The 20,864-nt window shown below is 38.0% G+C and overlaps 1 non-coding gene across 1 annotated transcript; it reads left to right on the forward strand.

Moving 5' to 3' along the window:
* The first annotated feature begins 6,934 nt into the window (after nucleotides 1-6,934).
* trnak-uuu (transfer RNA lysine (anticodon UUU)) lies at nucleotides 6,935-7,007 on the forward strand. The gene has a single exon. It is a non-coding gene; the product is annotated as a tRNA-Lys (tRNA).
* Nucleotides 7,008-20,864: the final 13,857 nt, after the last annotated feature.

A 20,864-nucleotide genomic window follows, 5' to 3' on the forward strand; every position in this document is an offset into this window, starting at 1 on the left:
AGTGGAGTCAGCAGGGAATCCTTAGGTCGCTGGTTTGATTTCAGCTCGAAGGAAGGTGCTTTTCGTGTACTTTAATCAAAGAGTTAAAAAAGCGAATCTGTTTTATTCAGACATTGATCAAAAGCTCAATAATCGACGAAGCAAAGGCTCCTGTTCTGAATTCAGCCCACGTCTGATTGTCTTGTTTTGGCCAAGATCTGATCTTTGAATTAAGGGACTACACTGTCTGCTTTGTAATTCAAAAATACATACAAATGTCAAGTTTTTTGTAGATATAAAGGTGTTCTCTGTTTTCAAAGGATAGTTACTTAATTGGCATAATGATTTGGTATTGATTTTGTATCGTTGTATTATAAAGTTTGTGCTTTCTGTGTTTTTATCGTATTGTGAACTTATTTTTTAAACAAATGCTTACAAAGGCAAACACGGCACACATCTGTTTATACCAGCGGTGAATTGTACATTTTTATTAAGTACAAGCTACTGTGCACTTCTGGGAGTATAACAGGTTTGATATAAAGTGGCAAAAATATAAAAGGGGAAAATACCCCAGACTGCATGTAAAGCCCTCGTTGTGACTGTTTTAGATAAAATGGCGTACTATGCACGAAATGTTGCAGAAACACAATCTGATATTTTGATACAGGTAGCCCAGTGCTTCCAAAGCATGCAGGTGTAGAACAGGACTTAATGCATTTTTATACAAAAATTTGTATTCTATATTCTGGTCGCTTGCAGATTAGAATGGCATATGTTTAGCAATAATATTATTTATGGAACCTGAAAGTTTCAGGTTGTTGCGCAAAGCTAAGGTATGCGTATACGTGATCTGACAACTGGAATCAATTTCCTGTCGTTAAACTCTGTTTATTTTTAAGTTGAGGCCCAGGATCCAAATCTTCAGTTCTGATTTTTTAAAGTGATATCTTTCCTTCCTGTCGTGGAAGTCACACGATGTGAGCAATTGTTTTTTTTACGTTGCGATCCAAAGAGCCTCAGATGCACAGTCGAACAGTAACCAAACCAGAATGGATTCTGCTGGGAGCCGGGCTGAGCTCATTCTCACTCCCTGTGCTGAAAACAGAATTATTTCTTCCCCGAACATCGTCTACAGATCACTTGTGCGCTTTTAACCTTCTCGCAGCTACGGGCGAGACTGACGCTCATGATATGAAGGCACCCGCTGGAACACATTCTCTAACTCTCACAATCGCGACAGACTTCGCTTTTTTAAAAAAAAAGTAGATATAGCCCTGAAAAAAGCATTAGCTTTATCAGTTTTTACATTAATCTATTTTGAATCAAAGTTTGATTTTTTTTATTGCATTTTACATTATAATTATAATAATCATTATTGCTTACACTTATATAGCGCTGTTCTGGATACTCCACTCAATGCGCTTTACAGGTAATGGGGACTCCCCTCCACCACCACCATTCTCCTGAATGATCACAGAGAGTCAGGACCTCGGTTTTACGTCTCAGCCGAAGGACGGCACCTGTTTACAGTTTAGTGTCCCCGTCATTGTACTGGGGTATTAGGACCCGCATGGACCGCAGGGTGTGCGCCCAGCGACAAAAACCAGACGTGTGTCGGGCTCGGCTGCGAGCAGGACAATGACGTCACGGGGACAAAGTAGAGGAAATCAAAACGGTTCTATAAAAGACCTGTGTCAGCTGTTGGTTTGCACTCTGGACTCTAAATCCTCCGATCTGATTTTAAATCTCTCTAATACCTGAGCTGCGGCTTCTTCCGAGTATTTATTCGTATACTTATTATGTGTAAGTGTATAGATGAAACCTTTCATATATTGTTCAGTTTAAATCAAAATGCTTTACTAATACAAGAGAGAAGTATAGTATGAAGGATGTGACAAATGTATGATTTCTTGGAACAAAACGGTTTTTATTTGCGTTCGAAATTAAGCGGAATTTTAGCGCGACACACAAACCCTTTGTCTTTTTTTAGAGTGATTTTTAAACAGACAAAAATGTAGAAAACGTGTTTTTTTAGCCCTACAATAGCAGGGTCAGTGACGTAATGAATAACGCGTCAGGCCTCGCGTCAGAAAATTATAGGTTCGACTGCCGTCTGGCTTGTTGAGTTTATACCACTTACATTCTTTTATATAAATGAACTGCACCTGAAAGCTATAGAAAACACTTTGGGTAAGTTGTCTGCAGCCTCATGCGAATTTCGACAACTTACCCAAAACACTGTACTGTCTGGAGATCAGCTCCAGCTCTGAACTCAATTGCAATGAAAAACCATGCGTAACAAAACCGGAGAACAGCTGAACTTGTGCTCAGTTCGGTGATGAGGGATCAGAACTGTCCTTGTTGTAATTAGCACGAACTGCACAGGCTCTGAATCAGACCATGTCAATTAGTCTGATCAGTGTAGGACACGTTAATGTAGAATTATTAATAGGTTTATTAGTTAGTTAGTTCAGGTTTACCCACCTGAACTAATGTAGAATTATTACTTGGTCTGTCTCTTGTTTGTATATAAATGAATGTCTCTGACAACTTAATGTTAGTTTTTAATTTAGTTTTACGATGTAGGTCAGGCGTTGACATATGCAAGAGTTTACGAAATGTCTCACTCCTGATTCAACTCATGTTCTATAGGAGATTGGCGATTCCTCCTGTTTCTCGTACAACCATATCAGAACAGAAGCCCGTGTCACCCAGCTGTGATTCAAGATCGACTCACATCTTTATCCCTTTTTTGTTCGTGATCATTATTTTCTTTAGTTATGATCAATATTGAACTTTTTCGAAATGAAATGACAATAATCAAACATGCAGGCAGATTTTTGAAAAGTATTCGGAATTGACAGGGTGCCCCTTTGGAACAGTCGTCAGAAAATGTGAGAAAATGAAAGTTATGTAAGCTCTCACACAAAGCATTGAAGATTGGAATCTGAGTGTAAAAAAGCTACCCGTCTCCCAATGATAGGCAGGGATACACACCATGACTCGAATAGACTCAGCGAACTTTAACACCTATGATATTACGAGTGCTTTGCACGTGTCGAACTTCAAGAAGGAACTACTACAACAGTTGTGGACATAATTCAATACCACCGGCAAAGTCCAATGCCGGCAACTTCTGAGAAAATAATGTTCACATGGAATTTGGTCTTTGAACGGCTGGCGGGAAAATTCATTTATACTCCTGTTGCACCCTCAGCTGAAACATGTTAAAATAACAACTCAGATTTGTTGGAGAACCTGACAAGAATTATTGGGTTAGCACTGTATGTATTCTGGTATATTTACTTTAATTTTAATATAAATGTAAACATGCATGCTGTATAATCTATTGTAATTTTAAAATATGTTAGCTGAGGATGCGAGGGGGGCTATTATACCTTGTGAAACACGCAAGGAACTGTAAAAAAGGCTGGTATTTGAAAAAATTGGCGATCACAAGAAAACCACAATTTATGTGGTATTATCATCAATATCCTTCAAAATCTATGTTCAAATGAAGGATTTAAAGAAACTATGAAAAAAGCAACAGTAATAGCAGAGGATTTTGATTTTTGCTCTTCAAGTCAGTAGATCAACGTAGAGTTGCGCCCCTACAAACAGCACAAAGGATGAAACCCACCTCTTTCGTTATTGCTGTTTGTGCCGGTGAAAGTAGCATTTGTGCTATTGAAAGCATCTCGGAAGATGAAGGTGCAGTCACTTCCACATGTCATGATATCATTAGATCCGACGACAAGAGCTGAAGCCCCCGGCATTTTCCAAGCCAGCAATGTGAGGAAGATGGCTATGGAGGAAGGTAGCGTGGCCGAGCGGTCTAAGGCGCTGGATTTTAGGCTCCAGTCTCTCTGGGGGTGTGGGTTCGAATCCCACCGCTGCTAAATGTTAATGTTTCAAGACCTGCAATATGATCAGTAAAAGTGCTTTTTGTTAGGCTGCAGGAGGTGTTTAGAGATTTTCTTTCTTTTAGACTTTCTAAAAGACAGGCTTAACATCAAGGCAGAAAAAATATTTTGTTTTCTCAACAGAAATTCTCTTTGGCACGTTCAGCTTTATGTAGGGAACAACATCTGCCAAGATCACTTTTGAGGCAGTGCACACGATAGTGTACCGGCAAGTACATTTAATATTGGCTGTGGTGGTGAGCTGCTTTTGTCTGTGAAACTTTTAATTCTTCACGCCGAATCGTTGGCAGGGGTAATAGCTTATCTTTGAACATAGCGCTCCATCAGAAATACTTTGTTCGTGCTCAAAAGAGATCAGAGGATTAACTTCATGAATTCACATAGCATACCTTACAGGAAAAAATTAAAAGGGAAATTGATTGTGCTTCTTGATGTTGTTCCTGTGGTTTCTTTGGATACAGAGGTGAATGTTCTTTGACGTTCTGCTAGAGTGTCCACTGGGTGGGCTTTATCAATCAGCTCGGATAGGTCATCAGTGCTCCGTCTCCGGAAAATAATCAGCACTGTCGTTTTTTCCTGTGCTGTCTTTTAAAACATATAAGATCACGAGTTTACAGATTTCTCCAAATAACAACTATACATTTTAACCCAGCGGTTAGCATTCCTTCAATCCAATAGTTTTACTCCTGGTAAAAAGCAGCGAAATATATAGAGAGATGATATTCAAATATTTCAACATTCTTATTGGATTACCTGTATGGATATATCGCTCAGAATTCCTAATATGATTTTGAGTTCAGTTTTGCTTTACTACTTTCAGAGTCTTTTATTGACCTTGCTGAAGCAGAGAAGTGACATAATCACAAATGCGACCTACCTGTGCTGCTGTTTTTGGTTAAAAATGATTAAAAAAAACAGCTCTTGCATTAAGAGCAAGAGCAACCAACACGCTCGCTGGTTGTGTTTGGTATTTTCCAGGGTGCTCTTCCTCAGCTGCAAAGTTATTTGGCGAGCAAAGACCTCTGAGAAGGAGTCTGAATCCGTCAACAACACAGGAATTCTAAGATCGCACTGCCGTCTTGTGTACAGAGATCTGCTTTTTCCTTATAGAGTTTTTTGGTATTTAAGAACACGTATCCTATCTTGAATGCTGGTTTCAAAAGATATGTTACCGGATCACAGATTTTCTTGAAAAGATTTGGGATGCACTTACCGGGATTCAAACCCGACTCAATTATTTAGAAGGCACCTATACCACCAACGCACTTCTGAGAAACACCGGCACATTTCCGCAATCCTCCCTCTCACCTACAAAGTTATGAAGAGACAGATGTCCAATGAAAACTAATTTGATTCACTCAAGGCTCCGCTCTTTTGTTGTGATGTCATTTTATTTAATGTTAGCTGTGATAAGGTGTTGTTTCTGTCTCTTAAAGTTTAAGTCTGCTCCTTTCTTCCTGGTTTAGAAATAACGTTTCATGATTGTTTACAAACACCACTATCAATTATTTGTCCAGCTCTAACGTCTGTGTGCGTTGACAAGGCATCTCCAAAGGACATATTAAATAACATGATCCTTCCTGTTACCATTCCTGTGGTTGGAGCGTTGTTTCGCCCTTTTTCGTTCTTCTACAATATTTGCAGACAGGACTTTATCACTTGAGTTGTACAAAACAAGTCGGTCCATGAAAATCATCTGTACTGCTGTTGTTCTATGCGTAGTTTAATCAAGGTAGTCGAGTGAGGAGGTAAAAAAGCACTCCCCGTCGATAAATCAATCATCGTCGCCCGTGTGACTGGATATAAAAATAACGGATTCATTTTAACCAATCTCTGGAAGCTTCGATGCGGTTATTTTTCCTTCCTTATTTCTTCATTCCTATGAATTTACTCTGTAGTAGAGGAAACACAAAAGTGGGAAACTGCAAGCATCCTTCGTTAGTGGTGGATTGTGTTCAGAGAGCATCAGCACATCTCAGTTCCGTTAATAAGTCTGTTGGGGATATACCTCAGTGGTAGAGCGCATGCTTCGCATGTATGAGGTCCCAGCATCTCCAGGTGCTTTATATTTCTGTGCTTACATTGCAATCTTCTGTTGAATGTGAACTCTTTGCTCATGTTCATAGAGAGCCAAGTTCACACAATTAAACTCAGGCACACTCGAAGTGCTACAGTGTTGCTCTGCTGTTTTAAATGTACCTCTAAAAGCATTTAGTTCTGTTAACTACCAAATGATTTGAACTAATTTTATGTCATATTCAGGAAATCCAGAGGTCTTCAGACGTGTCGTGGCTGTCGAAGAAGACACCTTTTGAATCTCACCCGGGATTTCTTGAGAGATCATTCAGTGAGCGAGTCCTCCCTCTGGACTCCACACTGAGCTGAAAACTGCGCGAATTCCATTGTACAACCGAGAAAAAAACTGATGGACCAAACAACGACATTTGATGATTACAAGAAATTCAAGAAACACAACAGTCCAAACACAGGTTTGAATCCCGAACGCTTAATTTAAAAGACAAAGCGAAGGATACGACCTGTAAACTCTCTTTGTGTCTTACAGTTTATGATATAAAAAAATCTTACTTTCAGAATAATTTCTTGCTGCTGATAGACTATTTATTGAATTTTAACAAAATGTTTTTTAATTTTTAACAAAAAAGTGTGCACACTTATAGAACCAAGGCATTGAAAGTTTTTTTAATTGTTGTTCCAAAAAATGTTCCATTTGTTTTCGTTCTTAATGTTGTTGATTAAAAGATCTTATTAAATGCGAAAAAATCTAAATGTGAAAAAAGGTCAAAATGCTATTGAAAAAATCAGTAATGTGAGGAAAGATGAATTGTGGGAGCCCCTTACCTCCCCATGTCATGCTGTATTTCTCACTCATTCTACTGGGACTGGTGCCGTCGCTTCTGGATAAAGTCTGTCAGTAGACATTCCAGACGGTTCAGGTACTGTATGACTGCGCTTTGGCACAAGAAGAGACATGTGACTTGCGAGGATCACGACAGTGTCATTCACCATCCAGAGCCCGGATAGCTCAGTCAGTAGAGCATCAGACTTTTAATCTGAGGGTCCAGGGTTCAAGTCCCTGTTTGGGCGTTTGTGTTTTCCTTAAGTGTATTGTGAATTTAATTTTAAATCGTATTTTATCTTCCACTCTTCTACAGATGCAGCCATTCAAAATGCGCGGGCGATACCGCATTATTTTGCGGTACGCTGTACGCAGTCTACCGCAAGCTACCGGTAAATACCGCGAGTTACCGTAAATTCTCCTATAATACGACAAGCAAAATAATAGTATCCGGAATTTCCGCAAGGTGGAGCTAATAAAGCTCAACCTCTCATGTTTGAGCTGTGGCCATCAAAGTCTTCAACGAAGATATTACTAATAGTATTAATAATGAATGACCTTGGACAAGCTGTAAGTGTAAACTCAAAGTATTGCCCTGGTCAACATTCTTTTTTTCATTGACCATCTTTGTAAAAGTAACACCACAGCATTTCGCAATCACGCATTTGTTTCCAATCATGCAAAGTACAGTGATTCACCATGCCTTTCACATGCTCATAAAAGAGATTGATTTAGGAACATAAACATATTACCGTATGCAAACTGTACTGTATACAGTATGTATATGTATATTTAATGTCTTAACTGTGCCCGTTTAAGTATTGACTATTCATATCTAATTTTACCACTGAAGGGAAATCTTAGTAGCTGAGCATAAAAAGAATAGGAGCATACTGCAACGCGTGTGAAGGCCATAAACGATATTAATTTTGGAACATAAACATACAGTATATGGCTGGTCTCGGTACTTTAAAGAAAACATACACGAAACATGGTTTCATTATGACCAGAATCTGTCTTGAGATATTTTTAACTTGATTTACAGTATTTGAGAGGTATGTCTTAACACCGATACTACAGTGCTTAAGTACTGCTCACGTATATGTTTCTAGGTTTATATTATGCATTTCATAAGGTCAAATTACTTTTGAGCAACTAATAAGAAGCGCGAAACGGTATGCGTTTTAGTTTCGTTTCGTGCTGGGACCCGTGGATTGATTAGAGATATCAAGTACATACAAGTCATTTTTTAAATGTTGTAGTTCGTTTTGAAAAAATGTTACAAGTACATCATCTATCAACAATTACACAGGTTCTGTTTCCATATTGCGGATTTTGGTTACGTAATATTATTTTCTAGATTTCACGTTGTGAATATATGATTTGGGCAAACAGAGCCGCAAAGAAGTACATTATGGGTTGTTGTTTTTTTTATGCAGTTTTATCTAGAACAAGCGATGCTTAAACCTTTGTCTGATTCTTGTGAAACTATCCACACGTTACAGTACCTAGGAGTTGACTTCAGTGATGTCACTGATGGGATGTTTCTAAAAATCCATCCTCTGTAAAACGTCTTCTCTAGTTGTCCTGCATATGTATTCACTAATGAAGCTGTGTGTTCTGAGCCTGGATCTCTACATTTCTGTATGAACCAGCTTAGAGGGCTAAAGACAGCTTGTGTTTAAATTGAGTGTAAGGCAATTTATGCTTCTAAAGTCATGGTCAGCATTTATTATTGAACTGTGCTGTAAACTTGTTCTGTGCCAAGTCACATTATTTTATAGCGTTTTTATAGCGTTATCAAATCCGGTGGAGTTTCCTGACTCCCATGTCACATGGTCTGTGATTGAAACTTGTAAAACCGGTTTAATTCGTCACAGCCAGCACTCCGGTTGTAAAGTAGAAGCAGGCGAGATTTCCAGCGAAAAACACCTCCCCCTTCTTCAGGTGTGAGGGTCTTCTGCTCAGAATGAAACGCTAAAATGTAATGTAGGCTCTGAATGGGTTCAATTGTGATTTGGGCTTGATTAAGGTCGCTGCCTTTCATCTAAAACCCTACTTGAATCCTTCTAAACTAAAAATCAGTGTTTGTGAGTTCTAAATAAAGAGGTATCCAGGCAACAGTGAAACGGGCGGACAGTCTGGGGAGATCGCCCGTTTTCCATGTAAATAGTTCCCTGGTTCCGCACCCCTTGGTGTTTCTCTCACTCTCTCTCGGGTCACCTGATCATTAGCTCGAAAGATTTGAGTGCTTTGTGTATATTCTAATGGTAGTGGGGGCAGGGTGTGTGGGAACAGGTTTGGTTGAAATTGCATTGGAGATCTATGTTCTTCACACCTGAAACATTTTCTCTGAAAGCATTTTCTTCGCAGTTTAACCGATCTTGTTACAGCATGTTACAGTTTACTATTATTAACCATATTAATTTTAAGTGCTTAATGTAAAATCTTGTAAAAATATATTTTCATTGTTCAAATATACATTAAGTCTGACTATCATATAATAAGTTAAATACAAAACTAAAGAAAAAATAGGGTTAAATATAATTCAAAATATTTTGCTAACAATGTTAACTGTTTATGAATAATAAAATGTATTAGCTAAGGAGTAGGATGGCACAGTTGTTAGTATGTTTTTTGTTTTGTTTCTTTTTCATAAATACAACAGTAGTACCTGATGTCTCAGTGGCTTTCAAAATTAAATTATGCATGCAAACCTGTGAACTAGAAAGATAACTAAGATATCCATCCATTTATAATGGTGGCAAAGTGGTTAGCATTGCTATCTTGCAGCACTGGGGTCCTAGGTTCAATTCCTGCCATCCTGTGTGTGGGGTTTACATGTTCTCTCTGGGTTACATGGTTTTTCTCCATATGAGTGATATGACTCCCTCTCGCACTCCAAAACATACTGGTAAGTTAATTGGTTTATGGGAAAACTGGCCCTGGTGTGTGTGTGTTTGTGTCTGTCTGTCCTGTGATGGACTGGCGCTATGTCCAGGGTGTATTCTGCCTTGTGTCCGTTGCTTCCTTAAAATCTAAAATATGAGCTCTACTTGCCACTTACAGTACCAACAGTACCAGCTAACTTTAGTAGTGACATTTTCATGGATCTTTTTAACAATAAAATTTACAACATCAGACTTCAGACACAATTAAACAGGCCTCAAAAAAGTCTGGTACAAACATTTTCAGCATGGAATAAACCTTAAATGGATTCATATTCTCAATACGATTTGGTGCTCAGTAACATGACTTAGAAAATGACAGAAGACATACGTATCATGCTTATCCTTCTATTTTTCATAATCGTAAACTCCTTAAGGCAGTTACATTTTCTCTGTTCTGACCTGGAGTTACAGAGAAATTTAAATTCTAATAAGAGATTTGTAATGAGGAAAGTCATACCAATCACTCATACAGTACCAGGATTTGCAATTACAATACAAATACTTTCTTTCTGTATGTGTTTATTTTGCAGTTTGAGTCTATGGCATTCCTTTGGGGGTCTATACTCCAAGGCATGACTTTTTTATGTATAAACATCAGTATTTACTGCTATTAATTACTGTACGATTTATAGTTGAAATCTGAGCCTAGATATAAAGTTAGATATAAAGTTAAAATCTCGACAAAGCAATGTAGGAAATACAGAGAAAATAAATCCTTTCTGACATCTAAAATCAGTTTCGATCAAGGTCTCTAAAACGAACAAGAAAAAGAAGATTTTCGGAGGGCAATTACGCTGTGTTTATATAGAATAAGTGATTTATGAGCAATCTAATTTCTTGTTCGTTTAAAACAGTGAAATGTCAGCTGTAAAAGATCGCACCAGAAACAGCACTCTCTCTGCCTGTCATAGACGTTCAGGAAAGGCTGAATGAAGTCATGTCAAGTACAATAATTCGGAGATCAATAATAACAGTTGTAGGACAGTATATAAGGAGGATAAGGATTTTGAAGTTGACTCGAAATCTGATAGGTAACCAGTGCAAGGACTTGAAAACAGGTGTAATGCATCCCTGATAGGATTCTTGCTGTCATATTCTGAACATATTGAAGATTGCTCAGTGTGGATTTAATTTCCTCAGTGAACAGGATGTGCATTTATTAATTCTAGAAAAAAACTAGATTTCTCTAGTTCTTAGTTTCTCTAGTTCCCTTTAAAATAAACTATTATTCCACAATGCAGAGTATTACATGGCCAGTATTTACACATGATATTTGTGATTTAAAGAAATTAACACAAGCAGCTTTTGGAGATTTAAGTGTTGGCTGAGTTATTGCAGGATAAAAGACTAGAGATGTTGGCAAGAAGAAGATAGTTTGGGGAAAGCTGAGGAATACACTTATAACAAGAACACTTCCTAATGGGGTTAGGCATACTTTTGATGAAGATGATGAAGTTAACAGACTATATGTTTACATAGATACTGAAATAAGGATTGTATTTTAGATTATGTGTAGTTGCTGGCATTGAACTGTGTTGGATGCACATGAATTGAAGGAATGGGCAAACATAGCTGATGCGGATCCACAGAGCCAGCATATTAAGATGTTTATAATTAGAGGCAATTTGTTTAAATAACTAGGTATGGATACTGATGTGCAAGAGAGGTGGAAAGGCTGTTTCCTTAAGATATAAAATATTTTAATAAAATAATAAAATATTTTATTCTCAGTGAGATGCTGCCATTTCATAGTGGGTTTCTAACACTGTGTATAGTTCCATCCACACAGTGCCTTTACTTCCATTTCTAATCTCTTTATCCAGTACAGAGGATTTGGAGCCTATCCCAGTAAGCGACGGACACAAGGCAGAATACACCCTGGACATAGCGCCAGTCCATCACAGGACAGACAGACACAAACACACACACACCAGGGCCAGTTTAAATCTAACCTCAGAACCTTTCTTTTCAGAAGACTTAGTGTCTGTATCTGCTTCATTTTCTAATTTTGGTAGCACCTCTAACTGCTTGTCTTTCTTATATGCATTTACTTTGTAATCTGTGGTCCTTTTATCTGTTTTTACATCTACTGTATTGCTTTGAGATGCCACCTTTAATGGTGATATATCAAATAAAGTTTTTTATTATTGTTATAGGGAAACATGATCAGATTGTCCCTGGTTCAGAAAAAAAGATCTAAAGTATACTAGTTTGTCACTCTTCTAATTCCCTTTGCTAAATGACTTTTCATACTAATCTGATCAATCTAACTGCCAGTTTTCTGTGCTTTCTCTATCCTGCTAGATTTGCAATTATTCTGAAAATTTTCATCTTGAAATAACTCATTTCTAAATACCTTTTTCACTGTTAACATCTTGCAGCAACTCTGCGACAAAATATACACTCTGACAGTTCATCCTGCTACCAACATTAAATAGAACAAATCTTAAGATTTCTATATTTATGTCTTTATTTAGTGGTTTCATTAGTGACAAAGGCTAAACTTTCTTGGAAAAATGTCTTTTATGTGTTGTGGAAAAAACTGACTTGCTTTAACAAAATATGTTTACAAATCCTTTCACCTGGCATTTTCGTAGTTAGAAATTATGGAACGCTCTGTTAAAAGCAAGGGAGTTTTTATGTCCGTTGCAGTTCTTTTGCAACATGAATATAATTATATCGTTATTAATTTCTTGAGATACGCGATTCCATATTATATTCCCTTTTAATCAAATTCTAAAAGTATGCTTGTTGACTCCGGTATCGTGTTAGTTAAAGACTTCGATGCTTAAAATGTTTAGGGAGAAATGGAATACTGGTGTGTATTTTTTTCTTTAAAGTACCAAGACCAGCCATATACTGTATGTTTATGTTCCAAAATTAATATCGTTTATGGCCTTCACACGCGTTGCAGTATGCTCCTATTCTTTTTATGCTCAGGCACTAAGTAAAAGGAGATGCTTCATATTGCTTGACTAATTTTAAAAACTAAGTTAGAAATGCAGACGCTCCCTCGGTGCGCTGCTCTGGTGCGCCGGCTCTTACACAGTGCCTGTCTGCCGTAAGCGTTACAATATACATACCCAACACTGCTTGTACCCATCTGTCATGCAAATAAAACACCTTGAATTGAATTGAATTGAGGGGAGAAGGGGGGGATACTAAAGCCAATACTGGCTCAATGGGCTTTGACGTGCTAATGCGTTGGTTTAACAGTCCGGGTGTGGCAGGCTTCCAATGTCAACTCGACTCGATTGGAAGACAATGAACATATTTTAGCCCTAAATGAATTAATAGCAAACATGGTTTACATAAAATACATTTTTCCAAGAAAGTTTATAATAATACGATCTATAGTTGAAATGTGTTTATGTAGAAAAAGCGATTAGGTTTATGAGCAATCTAATTACCTAATCGCTTAAAACGCTATATAAAATAAAGTTTATTTAGAGATGAATGATCAATGTGGTAGTTTAAATAATGTGAGTCAGGAAACTAACACAGCGCCACCGGATTTAATAACGCAATAAAAACACTATAAAATAATGTGACACAGTACAGCACAGTACAATAATACTGACCATGACTTTAGAAGCATAAATTACCTTACACTCGATTTAAACACAAGCTGTCTTTCTGTATGAACCTCTAAGCTGGTTCATACAGAAACTGTAGAAATGCATTAGCCTGATTATGATTAAAAACACATAATTAAACACGCGTTTGCGATTTAAATCAGAACACGATTTAAATCAATATAAATGTTTATATTGTAACGCATACTGTCCAGCCTCCATTTCTCTATAAAAATTTACTGTTGCACACACACACACAATAGAAGCGGGAACCGCTGTCAGAAGGGAAGATATGTTCAAAATATCGCAAATATCGATCATGTTGCGATATTTTGAAATATAAAAGTCAACTGATTGTCCATAATATCGCTTACCTATTTTTTCGAAGAAATGTTTGTTAAAATAAAAGTTTGGCACCAGCTGGATTCAAACGCACAACCTACCAGTGGGTAGTCACGCACCTAGACCAGTAGGCTACATGCTCGCATGATCAGGCAGGCGAAACAGCCCTACACAGCCCTGCCGCAGTACACGGATATAATCATACCGTTATTAAATTCTTTAGATACGCGATTCCATATTATATTCCCTTTTAATCAAATTCTAAAAGTATGCTTGTTGACTCCGGTATCACGTTAGTTAAAGACTTCGAAGCTTACAATGTTTAGGGAGAAATGGAATAACGGTGTGTATTTTTTTCTTTAAAGTACCAAGACCAGCTATATACTGTATGTTTACGTTCCAAAATTAATATCGTTTATGGCTTTCACACGCGTTACAGTATGCTCCTATTCTTTTTATGCTCAGCTACTAAGATTTCCCTTCAGTGGTAAAATTCAATATCTACAACGGGCACAGTAAAGACGTTTACAGTAAGTCTTTCTACGACAGACCAACGGACCACGAGTGCCCCTGTCGGTCAACCAATCACGCACCGCGGTATGCCGTGTCATCATACCTGCGGTATCTGTACCGCGGTGTCTGTGCCGCGCACTTTGAATGGCTGCATCTGTAGCTGTACTGTCGATATTTTAAAAGTTAATCACTTGTATTTTCTTTAGTGTTTCCTTTCACAAACCGAAAATGTTCAAGACTATTTTGTCACCACACTCCACGTAGATAATCACAGGAAAAGAAAAGGAAACGCAGTGAGGAGCTCACACAGTGAGTACTCTTGAATACAACAAGAGGAAAGGCACACTGTACATCTGCGGAACATCACGTCCGAGTTTACAGTGACGGCTTCTATTTCCACTGATGAATGAGACAGATTCATGAGGAGATCCTACGCACAACTAAGCGAACACATCGCTATTTCGGTCTGATGTAGAGGCTCCATTTGTGTCAGCAGTACTATAAATGTAAGTCTTATACACTTTCAGGGGCTGCATCTGTAGCGCTTCATCTAAGAAGACTGTTTTACTTTACCACACGGTTACATTCACCCACCCAATTTATTCTCAGAATACCCAATGGCTCAATAACCCTGTTTTCCCCTGGGAACCACCAGTGTACAGTCCCATTCCATTCAAAAATATAACAAATATATTAAATTAATATATTCAATGAACAAATATATTTAATGAACTGTGTAACACAAAACTGAAACTGTTTTTCGGGATGGCTGAGTGGTTAAGGTGTTGGACTTAAGCCCACTAAGCAAATGTCTATGTTGGTTCAATCTCTGCTCCTGTAATTTGCTTTTGAAGTGACAGAACACTTTGAAGATTTACACTCTATTAAAATATGTATTTACTAAATTTCAGTTCTCTTCACTCCCTGGGATAACTGAACTCTCACTATCACATACTTAAGGCTTTACATGCATTAGCTGTGATACAGCTCCTAATAAAGACAGAATGAAACTGTATCAATAATAAATGACATGTTTTAAACAAACGTGTATTGATAAACTTCATTATTAATAAAAGTGGTGTGACGGGAAAGCAAATTAAATATTACAATGATATTCCAAGCAACTGATGTGTGCCGGAACCAAATGTCATCCACTGTGGGCTTTGTAAATTGTTTAAAAATTGTAAGTGAAGTTGAGATAATTAACAATTTGTTGAATCCTGCAGTTACAGATTAAAATGTGAGAAGATTTTCTCTGGGTTTATCTCTGTCCGAGTGCCTGATGTGAATATGCTGAACGCAGTGTCTTTGATTTATGTACTCAAACAACCAAAGAATCCCATTCTTGTCATCCTATGGTTTGTCAAACGTGATTTTTTCAAAGTGGGTGCGATTTCGTTTAGTCTTTCGCTCTTGTACTAGAGCAGTAATGTTTCTAGACACGCATGAGCATGGTATAGCAGGCTGACAGCAGGAACACGTGGCCCACAAGCAGTGACAGTATCAGAGGTGTCTGCAGTATGTTGGTTTGTGAGCAGCGATAAAATAAAATGCCGAGGAAGCAGGTGTGCCTGCATTAATAAAGCTCCATCGAGCGGAAAAAGTAACAGAAGAACCAACCTAAATCCAACAGAAAGTTTCTGCAGCTGAAATCACAGGCAAAACTGCCACAGGCTTGAACTCACAACCTCAGCATGACTTCACCATGTACTGCTATATAAGTACAATGCACTGACCAACTGTGCCACTGGAGCTGCACAATGGGCTTGTTACATGTCTTAGATGTATTTATTGGAAGGTTGCAGAAATCATAAATCACTGATTTCATTATCTGCATGTTTAATATCCAGGAGAGAGAACTCCTTCAGGTTCTACAGCTCATAAGTTCACTTTAAGAAGTCTGCTTTTGTGAGATGGATCTCCGAGGTGCAGGTTTTTTCTTATTACTAAAGATACCTCTACATTGTAAACTATTTGAAGACCTAGAAAAAGGAACATGGCGTTAGTTGAAATAAGCACTGAATGGGTTAAAACCCACGCTCTTTGAATTGCTAAAGCGATGCCTTGAGGAGAATAAATCAACATACTGTATTCACACAGGTCACTCGGCCACGGACAAGAACGATCAGCTACCACCACTATTATTATCATTATTATTATTATTCAACCATTTGGGGAACAATACAGTTGAACAATCCCACTGTTCTTATGGCAAGAAAAATAACAGGAGACCACTGTAAGAGGACGAGTGTTGTAATTGTTTGAACAATTGATTTCTATTTTTCCCTCTTATGGGCGACCCTGTGGTATTTCTTTTTCTCTTCGTTGTTGTGCACGGGCTAGTTCTGCAGCGATATTTGCCGCAGAAATTTCTGCGCAGCTCCGTATTAAATCTGTTCTCAACTGCAATGGACAGAAGACGACTCCAGTAGATAGCTGTGTAGTTCTGTAGGACCACACACGACACAGTGATAGTGCAGCTCTTAATGGACTGGTACACAGACCACATGAGAGGCAAGCAAAACGCTTTTAAAATTCCAAAGGCTCACCAAGTCAGAGGAACAGCAATGAACTGAAAAGATCTGTTACAGACGTCTATGTCAACCTCTTTAGAGCTATAAATGCCATTTGTTTAATTTATCTGTAGATTAACACTCCCAAGTAACAGCACTTTATAGTATATTAATGTTAATTCCGCTGGTGGACATTAGCTGGTGTTTTTTGTAACAATTTGTTTGCTCTGCTGTAAGGAATAATAATAATAACATCACTTTATTAACCCTTTACAATTTATTGCATTAGGAATGATCTTTTTGCATACCCCAGCTTGCTCTCCATGAGACACACAGATAAGGAGAGAGCCTGGGGTCAGAGCACAGGATCTGCCATTGTATGGTGCCCTGGAGCAGTTGGGGTTAAGGGCCTTGCTCAGGAGCCCAGTGGAGTAGGATTCCTCTGCTGGCAAAGGGATTTGAATGAGCAACCTTCCAACCACAGGCGCAGATCCTTAGCCACAGAGCCACTGCTCCACCCCAAGTAAAGAATATACAGTATATAAAGCACGCAAACTTAAATGTTCAAAGTTTTCAGGCTCTTTAGCATTTTCCTTCACATATGGAAAAAGTTCGATGTGTTCTTGTCACATTTCTCCAAGTAGATAATCTACACAAGAGCGCATGTAACAGTACAGGACATACACTAAGGAATTTGCGCAGCTTTCAGCTCAGTGCAGAGTCCAGAGGGAGGAATCGCTCGCTGAACGATTTCTCAGGAAATCTTGGTTGAGATTCAACAGGTGCTTCTTCAACAGCTATGACAAGTTGGAAGACTCATTGAAGTCTGAAGAGATCAGCCTCTGTGACAGAGTGTCCAGTGACACTAACTAACTGTCCTACTGTTCTCTGCTAACGTAGAGGGTGAATGTTGATTTAGGTGAATGTAAGGTTTCTTTCTTGTAAAATATTTTCGAGCGTATTTTTGCTGCTGAAAATTAATCTTGTGTATTTGAATGAATTCTGATATTGTCACCTAATTCTATACATTGTTTCATCAGACTAGAACATTTAGAGGAGCTCAATTGCATTAATTAATTGCATAGTGATATTATTTCTTGCCATTTAAATACTTCAGTCAAAACTGTAGAGAAGTTGCTCCTGTTTTCACCATTATAAGAACTGTGATGCACCAGTATTATTTACTCTCATAAAAGTATTGTAATTGTATTGTTCTGTTCCGTTACAGCCTTGAGTGACACAAATCTTCTCCTTTACTGCACTACACTTCTCCAGAGGCCAGTTCAGCACACAAGGATCCTCAGTCAAACAAACACTGCAATCATTTGATAAATGCCATTTCTCATCCTTTCTCTTAGTGTTGGTGCTACTATTGTATGCAAAGGAGGCGACTTGACAATGAAAGGTGTAATCATCTTAAAGAGAGTCTTCATGAAGGTGTGTGTGCAAGCTCTCCTCTGGCAATTGACCGGGCTTGTGAAGAAACCAATCTCATTCAACAACCATACAAATTGCACAGCTTAAGGCACATGAAGCACAATTCGTGGGCTAATTGACACAAAACAATGTCACTTCACATTATCCACAAAGCTGTTTTGCTTGTTGACCACCACTTCCTACATTACAGTGAGCACATACTGTATATTTCAGTATCTTTTATTTACCTTACTATTTTACTGTCCCTTTCACCCATGTGGAGATGTATCCACAGCCAAAACCACGAAAACGTTCAAAAGACTTAATGCTCCAGGGAAGGTCTGAACACACAACCTCATTATAACTCCACTGTGCACAGCTACATGCATACCACACACTGACCAACTGACAAAAACTACTACTAGACTAATAATACTTATAATAATAGTAATACTCTCATGAAAACTAACATGATGATGATGAGTGTTAATACTCTGACACTAACACTATAAGTATCACTAATATTACATAAATACTAGCATTAAAACTAAAACTATCAGTAATGCTATCATCATTAATACTCACATAGACACTACACACACTGACAGACATGCCCACACATACACTTACAAATATAAAACTACACACTGACAGACACCACACACTCACGGACACAAACCATACACACACATTCTCAGGCATGCATTCACAGAAACAAATAGACACTATGCATACACATAGACACACACTTATAGACACCAAACACTCAGAGACCCCACACGCTCACACACTAACAGACACAACAAGCTCACAGACACATACCTACACACTCACAGACACACAGCCCACACACACAGACACCACACACTTCCAGAAACGCACCCACACACGCACAGATACCACAAACTCACTTACCTACAGATACACTATAACACAAATATAAATACTACTAATACTACAACAGTAACACTATAATTATAATTAATATTAACATGAATATGAACATTAAAACTAAAACAATCAGTAGTGCCACTGTCATTAATACTCACATGAACACTAGCATTAAAACTACCAGCTGTAATCTCACTAATATTAACATGAAGACACTGATATTAGTATTAGTTGCTGCTCGTGACGTCACACCGCTCTCTGTGACAAATGCGAGACACTTAGACGCGTGCAGTGACGAGGCGCCTGTCGCCGTGGTTACCATTCTTATGATTTATAAACACTGGAAAAATGCATTTAAACTGTTACTTACATACATTTATGAACTTGAAATATCATTTTCTAGCTCTAGGATACAGTTACCTAAATAATAATATGAATAATCATTGTTTAATTTCGGATTGAATATTATTAACCCTAAACGCACTATGGTAATTGGTCGATACAGTCTTTATTAACTGTTTTCTAGATACTTAAACAGGGTCAAGAAAAGAATCAGTACTCACCAATCGGTGAAGTTAATCGATTTTTCTACGGTTCTTCAGTTGAAATAATTGGTTGTCGACAGATAAGTGATCAATAACTCTTCTCCGTGAGCTCCGTGCGCCTCCCGCGCTCTTTCTCTCTCTGATCCCGGTGCTCTGGCTGGTGTCTGTGACGTCACAGCGCTTTTTCTGACAGACAGAGCGCGTCTCTGCTGCTTTTGTGTGTCTTTTTCATGAATGCCAGAGGTACTCGAAATGTTGCAAAAAGAAAAGCGTTTTTTTTTTGTTTTGTAAAAAAGTGAGTGCTGATTTTTATTTTATACAGGAAACGCATGCATGTTGAAACACTATTTAAATTCTATAAATAACTGAGAAATAATAAAGCAAGGAAAACATGATATATGTAAAAATACAATTTGATCACATAATTTACTTCATTACCTCTGGTGGTTATATGTTTTTTTTCTGTTGTGTTTTTTTCTCTTGTACATGTTTCTTAATCTTCTGGTTGTAGTTAAATTTGTAAATTCTATACGTTTAATAAAAAAAAGTTTTAAAAAATAGTGCATCTCTGCTGGAGGAGACTCCTGGTTTTCATACAAATATAACATCTCCAAAAAACTAAACCGGGCTGTGAAGAGAGGCGATTTATAACAGTTGGAGAAGGAGAGCGACAAACCAAGGAATGAAAATCATTAAACAGAAAAAAAATAGTTTACTTCACAGATTAATGCGTTACAAAGCGTACCCGTGTGGAGCAGTAGAGAACGAGCACAAGTCCCTGAAATAAGCGCTTTTAAGGGTTTTACACAAATCTTCACAGTAAAAGAGCCAGGAGGATCAGACTCCTGATCCTGGAGGTGTATACTGGTTTTATTTCCACCAAGCTCTCACTTCTATAGGTAGTCTGATGATTTCACTTTATAACTGTAACAAGACTTCATCTAATTGTACATTTATAAGACTGTGAGACACTTGTGAGAGCAGCTGAATCCCAGGGCTGGTGTGGAATCACACACAGACAGATCTTCTTCTGTGTGATCTGAGTCCCACTGCTCAGAGCTACAGACTGGTCAACTGGTCACTATTGTAGTCATAACCATCGGTCTTTGGCTACTAATAATCAATATACTGATCAGAGTGTCAATACTGGTGTTTATTACATAAATACAAAAATAATTCTACACTCACTTGTGTTATAAAACACTTAAAAAACATGTTTGGAGGCTGATATACATTAAAGAAAGTAATACTGAAGGGCTGGAAGTCCTGGAAAGGGTTTATTGAAGTTTCTTGCTTCTGCCCTGGAACAGAGCCCACAGCTGCCAGATCAGTGACCCCTGAGCCCAGTTCACAGAGAGG

This window comes from Atractosteus spatula, chromosome 10 (genome assembly GCF_055471065.1).
Source record: "Atractosteus spatula isolate fAtrSpa1 chromosome 10, fAtrSpa1.hap1, whole genome shotgun sequence".
Classification (NCBI taxonomy): Eukaryota; Metazoa; Chordata; class Actinopteri; order Semionotiformes; family Lepisosteidae; genus Atractosteus; species Atractosteus spatula.